The sequence below is a fragment of the Suncus etruscus genome, chromosome 16 (assembly GCF_024139225.1).
Source record: "Suncus etruscus isolate mSunEtr1 chromosome 16, mSunEtr1.pri.cur, whole genome shotgun sequence".
Classification (NCBI taxonomy): Eukaryota; Metazoa; Chordata; class Mammalia; order Eulipotyphla; family Soricidae; genus Suncus; species Suncus etruscus.
In genome coordinates this window covers 45,793,204-45,804,786 of record NC_064863.1, presented here as the reverse complement: position 1 = coordinate 45,804,786, position 11,583 = coordinate 45,793,204, and the positions used below count along the sequence as shown (strand labels likewise).

At 36.5% G+C, this 11,583-nt stretch overlaps 1 non-coding gene across 1 annotated transcript; it reads right to left on the bottom strand.

The window, feature by feature from the left end:
* Positions 1–6,409: 6,409 nt before the first annotated feature.
* On the bottom strand, positions 6,410–6,572 carry LOC126033199 (U1 spliceosomal RNA). The gene has a single exon (XR_007504333.1). It is a non-coding gene; the product is annotated as a U1 spliceosomal RNA (small nuclear RNA).
* Between the last annotated feature and the right edge of the window lie 5,011 nt (positions 6,573–11,583).

Genomic DNA, 11,583 nt, shown 5'->3' with positions numbered 1-11,583 from the left:
TATGAACTATGCTCTCAAACTGAAAATAGAAGTTAATCACAAACAGAAACAGAGAAATGAACTCAAACACCTGGAAATTAAAGATCTCACTACTGTACCTCTAGTGCATCAGAAAGGAAATAAAAAGATTCTTGGAAACAAATGAAAATAAGGATACACACAACTACCAGAACTTGTGAGATAAAGCAAAGTGGTATTATGAGGAAAATTCAGAGCCATGTAAGCATTCATCTGGAAAGAAAAAATGGATCGCATAAATAATCTAATTGCACAACTTAAGAACTTGGAAAATGCCATCCAAAGAGCCCAAAGTGGGCTTATGGAAGAAAGTCACAAAACATAGAATATTATGTATTGGAATTCAAAAAGCAATCCAAAAGATTAACAAAAAACAAGAGCTGGTTCTTTAAAAAAAAAAAAAGAAATGAGATTGATAAACTATGAGAAAGACTCACAAAGAGAGAAAACCCCTAGTAACCACATCAGAAATGAAAGGGGGGAACTTCACAATAGAAACCACAGAAATTCAAAAGATCATCAGCTATTACTTTGAGAAACTTTATGCCACAAAACAAGAGAAACTGTAAGAAATAGATAAATTCGGGGCCGGGAAGGTGGCGCTAGAGGTAAGGTGTCTGCCTTGCAAGCGCTAGCGTAGGACGGACTGCGGTTCGATCCCTCGGCATCCCATATGGTCCCCCCAAGCCAGGAGCGACTTCTGAGCGCATAGCGAGGAGTAACCCCTGAGCATCAAACGGGTGTGGCCCCAACCTCCCCCCCCCCAAATAGATAAATTCTTGAAATCTTTTAACCTCCCAAGGTTGAACCAAGATGATCTGGAATATCTGAACAGACCTATCAAAATTGGGGAAATTGAAATAGTAATTAAAAGTCTTCACAGAAACAAAGGACTCACTAATAAATTTTCCAAATCTTTAAAGAGAATCTACTGCCAAACATTTTCAGGCTCTTCCAGGAAATTGAAGAAAGAGAAACACTACCAAAGTTTCTCTGAAGCAAACATTATTCTGAAATCAAAATCAGAAAGAGATAGCACAAAAAAGGAGAATTATAGATCAATATAATATGTCTGATGAAAATAGGAGCAAAAGTTTTCAACAAAATACTAGCAAAGTGAAACCAACGACTCAAGAAGATTATACACCATGAACAAGTGAAATTCATCCTTTGGATGCAAGCTTAACATGTGAAAGTCAATGAACATAATATACCATATTAATACAAGAAAGTCATATATCATATCAATAAATATAGATAAAACATTAGACAAGGTTCAACATCCACTCATTAACTTTTTTATAGTGTGATTTTTTTTAAAAATAATTTTTATTTTGACCACGGTGGATTACAAATCTTTCACAGTAATATTTTAGGTACATAGTGACATTGAATCAAGGGCATTCCCACCACCAATGTTGTCTTCCCTCCACCTCTGATCCCAGCATGCATCCCATATCCATATCCCCCTCCTTTGCCCCATAGACTGCCAGTATAAGTGGTCCCCTCTGTGTCTAGCTTGTTGTAGATTGGGTTTCAATTCTGTTGTTGTTGGCTTTGGGTTTGGTTTTTAAGTCTAATCATTTTTTATTTCTACTCGATATTCATATGACTATTTGGTCTTGGTACTCTCCCTTATTTCTTCCTCAATTTGTGAGGCAGAACAAGGTGGTTCAAGTTATGTGTTTCTGTTAGAAGGAAAAAAAAAGGGGGAGGGCAAAAGTGAAACAAATAAACAAAAATGGGAGGAGTCCTTTTAGAGGCTATAAATATCAATTTAAGAGGAGAAAGGGAAAAAGGAAGAAAAACATAACAACAATACAAAAAAAATCATACAAAAAAACCCAAAAAACACCACAGCAACAAGCACCACAGCAATAAAGACAACCAAACAAACCATGGTCCCAAGATAAAAAAAATCAAAGCACAAAAATACCCCACCCCCCAAAAAAAACAAGCAACAACAAAAATAACAAAAAACATTAATTTGTGCTCTTTTTTTTTTTTTTTTTTTTTTTTTGCATAGGCACAGTAATTGGAGAGATTATAAAGGGAATTCCCTTGGCCTAAGAGATACAGGGTTTCTCCACCTTTGAAGCATACTGTCATGGGAAAAACTACAGTCTCCATACATACACTTTTACTCTGCCCTAGGTCCCTTTGTGGTGTCTGGAAACTTTTTGCTCAGTCATGGATGATAAAATCAGGCCTCTGTAACTAGAGATCTTGGTATTTGCACAGGTCATAGGATGGAGCCTAGGATGGAGTCTTTCTTTACAGTTCTAGAAGTTCTGTTTCATCAGTTTTTTTAATCAGTTGTTTTAATCAGTCTTCTATAATTGGTAGTCTTGGTTTTTGCACCAATCCTAGGAGGAAGCCTAGGATAGAATCTTTCATTATGTTTCCAGAAGTTCTGCTCAGTTGCAGGTGTCTCAGTTAGACCTCTGGGATTAGAGATCTTAGTTGTACAGGTCGTAGGCCAAAGCATAAACTAGGGTCTTTTTTATTGGCCCGGGATAGGTTATGCCCAGTCATGGTTGTCAAAATCGGTCTTCTGTAGTTAGTGATTTTGGGTTTTGTACAGATAAAAGGATGATGTGTCTTCTGATTTCATCTTATCGTTAGGTGGTGATGTAAGGCAACCTGCTCTTAGACCAAGTTGTTGCATTTCCTCATTGTCAGGATGTCATATCAAAATTGATGCTTGTTGGTGTCAGAGCAGTATTAGGAATGTCCCAGAGGAAGCTGGGTTCCTGGAGCTGTTTCAGAGAACTGTGTCAATTCTGTCTTGAGATCTAGGGTTTGGGGTTAGATGGTCACTGTCTAATCATATGATGTCTAAATTGGGACCACATGACATATGTTCAAGATGGGAGGTGTCCCTGTATTGTAAAATGTATGAGTTCTTATCCCTAGTAGATAAGAGCTTGTTTCTATACATAAAATTTTCCCCTTTTTAGTATGCCTCTGAAGAAAGAAATGGTGCTATATATTAGATTGCTGGTGCATTTGGGGGTGAGTGTGTCAGGCTCCATTATCTCTGTGCCCTGGTTTTGACCTGAGCTTTAATCCCAGGCATGACTTTTTCTTGTAGGTTTTTGTACCTAGCAGAACCAAAACAGATGAAGTTAAAAAGGAAAATACTAATTTAAAAAATAAAAGGACATGAAGAAATGGAAATATGTTCCCTCCTCATAGATTGGGAGAATTAACATAGTCAAAATGACAATACTTTCTAAAGCATTATACAGATCGAATACAATCTTTATAAGTATACCCATGCTGTTTTTCAAAGAAATAAACAAAATTTTCCTGAAAAATTTTTTTTTTTTTTGGTTTTTGGGCCACACCCAGTGACGCTCAGGGGTTACTTCTGGCTATGCGCTCAGAAGTCGCTCCTGGCTTGGGGGACCATATGGGACACTGGGGGATCGAACCACGGTCCGTCCTAGGCTAGCGCTAGCAAGGCAGACACCTTACCTCTAGCGCCACTGCCCGGCCCAATTTTCCTGAAATTTATATGAAACAATAACCTCCTATCCACACTAAATAACCAAAATAATTCTTGAGAAAAAAATAGATGGAAGGTATTACTTTTTCCAACTTCAAACTGTATTTTAAAGCAGTAGTAACTATAACTGTGGTACTTAAATAGAGTAAAACTCCAAATAAGTGAAATAGAATTAAAAACACAGAGATACACCTTCAGGCATATGGTTAGTTAATATTTGATAAAGTAATAAAAATATGAAGTGGAACAGGTTGGCCACATGAAAAAAAATCCACTCAGACATTTGATTTTTGGAATATTGTAGCCTGAAACCTTGCATAACTTTGTATTTCAAGGTGATTCAACAAAATAAATAAATCCTTAAAAATATTGTTACTGGCTATGTGAAATTCTCTTTGCAAATCAAAGTTAAATCAAAATGGATTAAAGACCTTGATACCAGAACTAAATCCATAAGATAAGTAGAACAAGCAGAACTTATATATATGTATATATATATATATATACATATATATACATATATATGTATATATATATAAAAGCCCTGATAGAACTATAAAAAAATTCAGCTCTATCCAAAATTAGGGAGAAAGATGAGTAGGAACTTTCTCAAAGAAGAAATCAAAGGACCAAGAGTCATATAAAAATGCTGTATATCATTAATCATTAGAAAAAATGTAAAGTAAAACAATAATGAAATATCACCAATTTCACCTCACATCAGAGAGACTGTCACTTATAAAAAACCAACAATGACCAGTGTTGAAGAGGATGTGGAAAAAAGGGTGACTGGTTCAAACTTTTTGGAAGATAATATGGACATTCTTCAAAACAAAAGGCCTTAGGGCTTCCATATGACTTAGCAATTCCACTCTTAGAAATATACCCTAAAGGTACAAAAGCACAATTGCAGAAAAATACATCTGGATTCCTATTCTCATTGAATTTTGTCATTTATAAATGACAAAAAACTGGAACCAACCCAAGTGTCCAAATGTAGATGACTGGATAAAGAAGCTATGGTACATATACACAATGGAATATTACTCAGTCATAAGAAAATATAAAGCCAGGCAACTTGAAACTACATGAATGGAGAGAGTACCATGCTGAACTAAGTCATAGCCAGAAGGGAAATGACATATTCAATATGATTTCTATCATATGTGAGATATAAAGAAATATAATAGGAGACTATAACATGCCCAAAGACAATAGAAATGAAGAGCTAGAGAACCAGTCTTTAATAAGAAGCTTGACACTAGGTAAAGAAATATGTTAGGGAAGGGAACACTAGGAAAATTATGGTGGGTAAAAGTGTTTGCCATGGAGACCTTGGAAAGCAAAATGGAAAATAAAGACATTGGTGAAGGATAGTGGACTCAGGTGAAGAAATGGTGCTGGAACATTGTATGCTTGGAACTCAATAGTGGATATCTTCCTAACTTTGTAATTCACAGTGATTCAATTTAAAAAAATTTCTTGATGAAGGAAAGGTAAAAGTAACAGACAACTAATTAGTTTTAGGAAGAAGTAAGGTCAAGTTTCTTTTTAGGATAAGGAAATGTGTTTTTGTACCCAATCCAAGACTGTTTTAATGCCTAATACTTTCGACGTGTTGCTTTGTAGCTGGGCTCATTTTCCCTCACATCTGGAACTTCTATTTATATTATGTGGTCAGATGCATGAAATGACTCCCTTATGGTCTTTCATCTGTCTATAACCAGCCTGACCAATTTTTGGATGATTATCAGTTAGATCTGTAGTTATATTTTTCATTTATTTAAAATTTTCTCTCTGTGTGTGGTGTTCCTTGGTGAGTTGCTTCCTTTGGTCTTATTCTGTACACCAGATCAGTGATATATTAGAATTGAGTATTCAAAAACACTGCTCAGAGATTTTTTTTATTTGTGCCTCAAGGGACTACTCACCAATGTTTTGGAAACTTGGAGACTGAATTTATATACAAAGAACATAAAACTTTTTTGCTGTCACTGGCTAGGTCTCAGTGATGGTGTAGTGACATTACCAAGAAACACTATCTTTATTCTGTGAAAATGGGAAAAGCTCTATAGACTGATTAACTAAGCTGGGACTGTCTGATATGCTAAGAATTCTCTAAGAAACAAAGCATTTTTTTCACTATTCAGTGCTTTGAAAATTTGATAATCTTTTAAGAGGGGAGATGGTATTAATTCTCTGCGAAATGGTTACAATCTGCAAAAGACACAGATGTAAATTTCAAGTTAAACAATTTTCTTGTGTAGCATATGCAAATTTTTGCAAGTTCTCTTTTTCTATTTCTTCATTACTCAAGAGCAAAGCAAACCCCTAATCCTTACTACTTAACAAACGAATCACTTTTCCTTGTATTTTTATTGACATTATATAGTTCTATTTATTCTGACAATTTGCTCTCAGTAAAGATAATTATGAAGTAAACCCAAGAGGCATGTGATTTGGGATGGAGGCAGAGGTAACAAAGAAAAAATAAGCAAAAAGGAAGTAAAAAATTGTTTGAAATTTATCACTATATTGGAAGACAAAAATATACAAAGATTACATTTATCACTAAGAATATAGAGTGCATATGAGCTAATTTCCAATTTGAAAATAAAGCATTCATATAAAATATAGTAATGTAATGTGTTCTATCACCTGTGTGCTGTGTGTGTATATATAAAAACAAAAAAATTTCTTAGCACTTGGAATAAATTTTAGGATAGTGTAAATTCAGAATAATTGTAGAGATAGTTGTTAATTGCATGATTGTTATATGGATGTGAGCTTAGGAAGGTTATGCAAAAAATTTTTTACATAGCCAGTAATATTATATATATATATATATATATAATATATATATATATATATTTTTTTTTTTAGGGGCGAGCGCGAACACAGTCCCCCACTACCACAAATTATACAGTCGAGTTTCCCACATTTGGGGAAATTGTAGGGGTCAGCACATCCAGAGTACAATGGATAAGCCTCACCCTGGGAAGCCACCTTCGTGATCATAGTATCTCCCTTGCCAGGTAAGTATAGTAATAGTATTTTTAAGGATTTATTTATTTTTGTTGAATCACCTTGAATTACAAAGTTATTCAAGGTTTTAGGCTACAATGTCCCAATATCAATCCCTTTACCAGTGTCCACTTCCATTTTTTGGTTTTTGGGTCACACCCGGCAGTGCTCAGGGGTTATTCCTGGCTCCAGGCTCAGAAATTGCTCCTGGCAGGCACGGGGGACCATATGGGACGCCGGGATTCAAACCGATGACCTCCTGCATGAAAGGCAAACGCCTTACCTCCATGCTATCTCTCCGGCCCTGTTTTTGGTTTTTGGGTCACACCCGGCAGCGCTCAGGGGTTACTCCTGGCTCTATGCTCAGAAATTGCTCCTAGCAGGCTCGGGGAACCATATGGGATGCCGGGACTCGAACCAATGACCTTCTGCATGAAAGGCAAACGCCTTACCTCCATGCTATCTCTCCAGTCCCAACATCGAGTGTTTTAACCCAAAGTATCTTTTATTACAGTTATAACAGTTTTTTATTAAATGAGAGCCTCAATGTATTTCACCATTAATATTTACAATACATTAACATCCATATTTTTAAATTCATCTGAGTACTTAGTTGGGCATGCTGATATTTTGAGAAGTCATTTGAGCTAGATATTGAAGAATGACTAAAATTTTTCTTGAAGAATAAAAGGAGAGAAATGCCTCCAAAGTACAGGTGGCTCCATGTATAGAAGAAATTTTCTTTGGAGGCAAAGATTAGTAGTTTAAAGTTTGGGTAAAGGATGAAGAATAGACTGGTTGGTTTTTCTTTTCTTTTTTTTTTTTTTTTTTTTGGTGGGGGGCCACACCCGGTAATGTTCAGGAGTTACTCCTGGCTATGCGCTCAGAAGTTGCTCCTGGCTTGGGGGACCATATGGGACACCGGGGGATCGAACCGCGGTCCGTCCAAGGCTAGTGCAGGCAAGGCAGGTGCACCTTACCTTTAGCGCCACTGCCCGGCCCGACTGGTTGGTTTTTCAAGAGTAGAGTAAGGATAGAGAGCTAATTGCCTGCCTTTCATCTTTCCTGGGTCATTTATCCCGGAGTGAATCTTTGTCAGACTTGGGCATCTATTTGCTTAAAATAATGGAAATGACTATCAAGAAGAGATTGAAAAAGCCAGTGGCACTAATTCACACAAGTTTTAGCCTTTGAAAGAGACCAATCACAAAGAATAACTTTCTATGTTCTTGGGAGGATCTGTCTTGACTGTTTACTACCGTATTTTCCGGCATATAAAGACGACTGCGCGTATAAGAGGACCCACTAATTTTACAGTTAAAACATAGGTTTAAGCCTATATTCGCTGTATCAGACAGAAATTTCCTGTGCTGCATGTGCTGCATGTGTTCCTGTGCTCATGTACCACAGTGAGCCAATCACAACAAGCAAAGGTTCAAAGGTTATACTGCAATAGACTTCCTCTCTGACTCTGGCCAATCTGAGCAGGCTTTTGACAGTGTAGATTCGGGTCCAGAACATTATCTAATTTGCATGCATCAAAAGCCTGCTTGAATTGGCTGAGTTAGAGAGGCGGTCTGAGCAGCCTTGCAATGATTGGGGCAAGATCCAGTTGGAAAATTCGTTTTGTGCAAGGTATATCAAAACATTTTTCGGGATATACTCGGCACATAAGACGACCCCGATTTTCGGTTGACTTTTATTCGTTTCAAAAGTTGTCTTATATGCCGGAAAATACGTTATATGATTTTTAATCCTAATTGCAGGGGGCAATACCTGGTGTTACTCAGGGCTCACTTCTGGCTCTGAACATGTGAAGCAGTTCTGGAGAAGATCAGGGCCATGCATGGTATCAGGGATTACCCTACCTGCTGTACTGTTGCTCCAGCCCTAATTGTGGGATTTTGGAAAAGCTTGAAGCTACTATATTTTACCACTCCCTCACTTTTCTATGAGAATAATTATAAGGCCTATTCCATTGAGCTATTGTGAACATGGTAATAAAGTAGTCCAAGAAAAATACCTGACATTTAATGAAAAAAGCTCAGAAGTTGTTATTGCTTTATTTTTCTTCTTCTTCTTATTTTTTTTTTTTTTTTTGGTTTTTGGGCCACACCCTGTGACGCTCAGGGGTTACTCCTGGCTATGTGCTCAGAAGTCGCTCCTGGCTTGGGGGACCATATGGGACGCCGGGGGATCGAACCGCGGTCCTGTCCAAGGCTAGCGCAGGTAAGGCAGGCACCTTACCTCTTGCGCCACCGCCCGGCCCCTTTTCTTCTTATTATTAAAAATAAAATGACTTTACATTAATCATATTTCATTAACCATGCATTCATTGCCTGTAGATAAAGTAATCACTTTGCCTTCTTAGGAAGGTATTTACTTAAAATAAGATCTGGGGCAGAAGAGATAGCATGGAGGTAAGGCGTTTGCCTTACATGCAGAAGGACAGTGGTTCAAATCCCGGCATCCCATATTGTCCCCTGAGCCTGCCAGGAGCGATTTCTGAGCGTAGTGCCAGGAATAACCCCTGAGCACTGCCAGGTCTGACCCAAACCCCAAAAACAAAACAAAACAAAACAAAAAAAAGAGTAAGTTCTGTCTTGTCCTTTCTTCCTATTTTGACCTCTTTCTTTTGTTTAAAATGCCGTGATCAGGGGTTGCACACATCAGGTTTTGGGGCTCACACACTCAGTTGTGGTGCTTGCTGGAGGTGGTACTCATTTTGTGCACTATTTATATATATTCTTGCTGGAAATTACTCACTCTAGTTGTGTTTTCCCATACAATTTACTGCAAATCATTTGTGGCACCAGGGGTTGAAAACAGCAGAGTAGAATCAGAATAATGCTCAGCACTTGTAGGGACCGAGGAAAGAACTCACAGTCTCATGCTTGAAAGGCAGATTCATAATTCACTGAAGCATCTCTGGATCACAGTTTTTCCTTTCTTTTACTAATTATTACTAGTGGTGTTTGCTTCTATTATGGGGCTTTTGGAAGGCTAAAGTACAAAGTACTCAGAACATGCCTGCTCAATGAAAGTGGACTACTTTTATTATTATCTTTCAATATTTAAGGTGATTTAAGGTTCCTGTATACTTTACACATTGAAATTTTGTTATAGTTTTAAATTTATTTTATTTTATTTGGTTGTTTTGGGTCAGACCTAGCAGACCTGGCTCTAAGGTTACTCCTGGCTTTGTACTCAGGGGTCATTCTGGTGGTGCTCACAAGATCATATGGGATTCTGGGGATTGAACCCGGGCCAGCTGAGTACAAAACAATTACTCTACCCATTGTGGTATAGCTACAGCCCTGCTATTTTTATATCAAGAATCAGTTTATGAGAGTATGAAGAGGGCATTTAGATCTATATAATTATTATGTAATTTTTATTTTTTAACTGCAGGTGACAGGCAATAAGATTTATTTTCCACAAAAAGCTTAAAGTATGTTTTATGTATTGACTAGTTATAAGTAATTATGAAACTAAATTATGAAAACTAAACTCTGATACAAATCTAACTAATGCAGGCTTGGTGTAATGGTGATAAAGCCTTATGTTCTTGGAACATATATACATATTTTAATGAACTTAAATATATTCATCACATACTAAGTGTAATAAATGTAGGTGTGAAGGCAATGTAGATAATGAAAGATAAAATGTATGCTTGTAATCTTCCAAGGCACAAAATTCGTGAGTACAGGTGGGATGTAATCATGTCAACATCTGGCAAAGTCAGATCACTGACTCTGGTAAGTTATAGTAGAAACAAATATTGCAAACCATTTAGATTAAGGAGACATGAGATGGTGCCAAGTAACTAAGAAAGCAACAATATTTGAAAATGTAGCAATAATAAGAAGATAGGTAATTTTGATTGCTATTGTTTGATAACAAAATGTTATAGAAACGTGTGAGGTAGGAAGTGCATATTTCTTTCCTCTCACTCAGCTTCAGCTGTCTCACAGAGGTAATGACAGGGTGGTCATGATTATATATTGTCGTAGACCAAGCATCCCTTTGATTATGGGTACTTAACCCAGAAATTGCATTTTATCAAGGAAAATTTCAAATATGTAAACATAGAGAGAATAATAAAATGAACCCTTATGGATTCATCTCCCATTTCCATAACTAGTAGCCCTTATAGATCTTCACATTGACTTTCCAAAATAGAAAATCTACAACATTGGTGCTGATGGAACCCAATATGGCACCATGAAGTGTAATCAAGGCAATGTACTTTGGTGAGAAAAATAATGGATAAAATCCAAGGAAGTAGTTGGAGCTACAAGTTCTCAGGGATTAGGTCATTTTTGTTCCATGTGGAGCTGTTATGATGACAGCTCATTAATGCTCATACTGTCTTTATTTTAACCAGTGTAACTTTAGTCTTTACAATGCCTGATGCAAAGTTGGTACTCAGAAACTATTCTAAAATGAATTTGCATTTAGAATTTGGCATCAAAATTGAACACAGTAAACCTATGTGAAATGTCTTTTTTTTTTTTTGGAAACAGCATGATTGGAAATTTTAATTTTATATAATCTAGAGAAGTGCTTCAAACAATCTATACTTATCAGAAAAATTACGCTGAAATACACTTAAATAAAATCATGGTAGCAAGGTATAAATATGTATCCATCTACCATCACAATTTTTACTTTCTTAATCTAATTTATGGTAGCAAACCTTTTTTTTTTAAAGATAGAGCTTTGTGAATTTATTAAGAAACAGGAAGAGATAACGAATCAGGTGTCTGCTACTAATTCTTTCACATGGTGAGTTTTCCTGTGTATCAGTTCCATTAGCTTGCAATTCAGAGTGGGTAAAATTTTTACCAACAATGGAATCTTAATGAACTTGGCTTTGAAGTTTTAAAGGTTTCTTTGCAAATTGGACCCATGAATACTATAGTGATTATTACATACTTAAGATTTATGAGAAGTGGCATAAAATTTTCAGAATGTTTCGTATGTGTCTTATGTGCTAAACACCTGTGTTTACCAAGCAAGTCCTT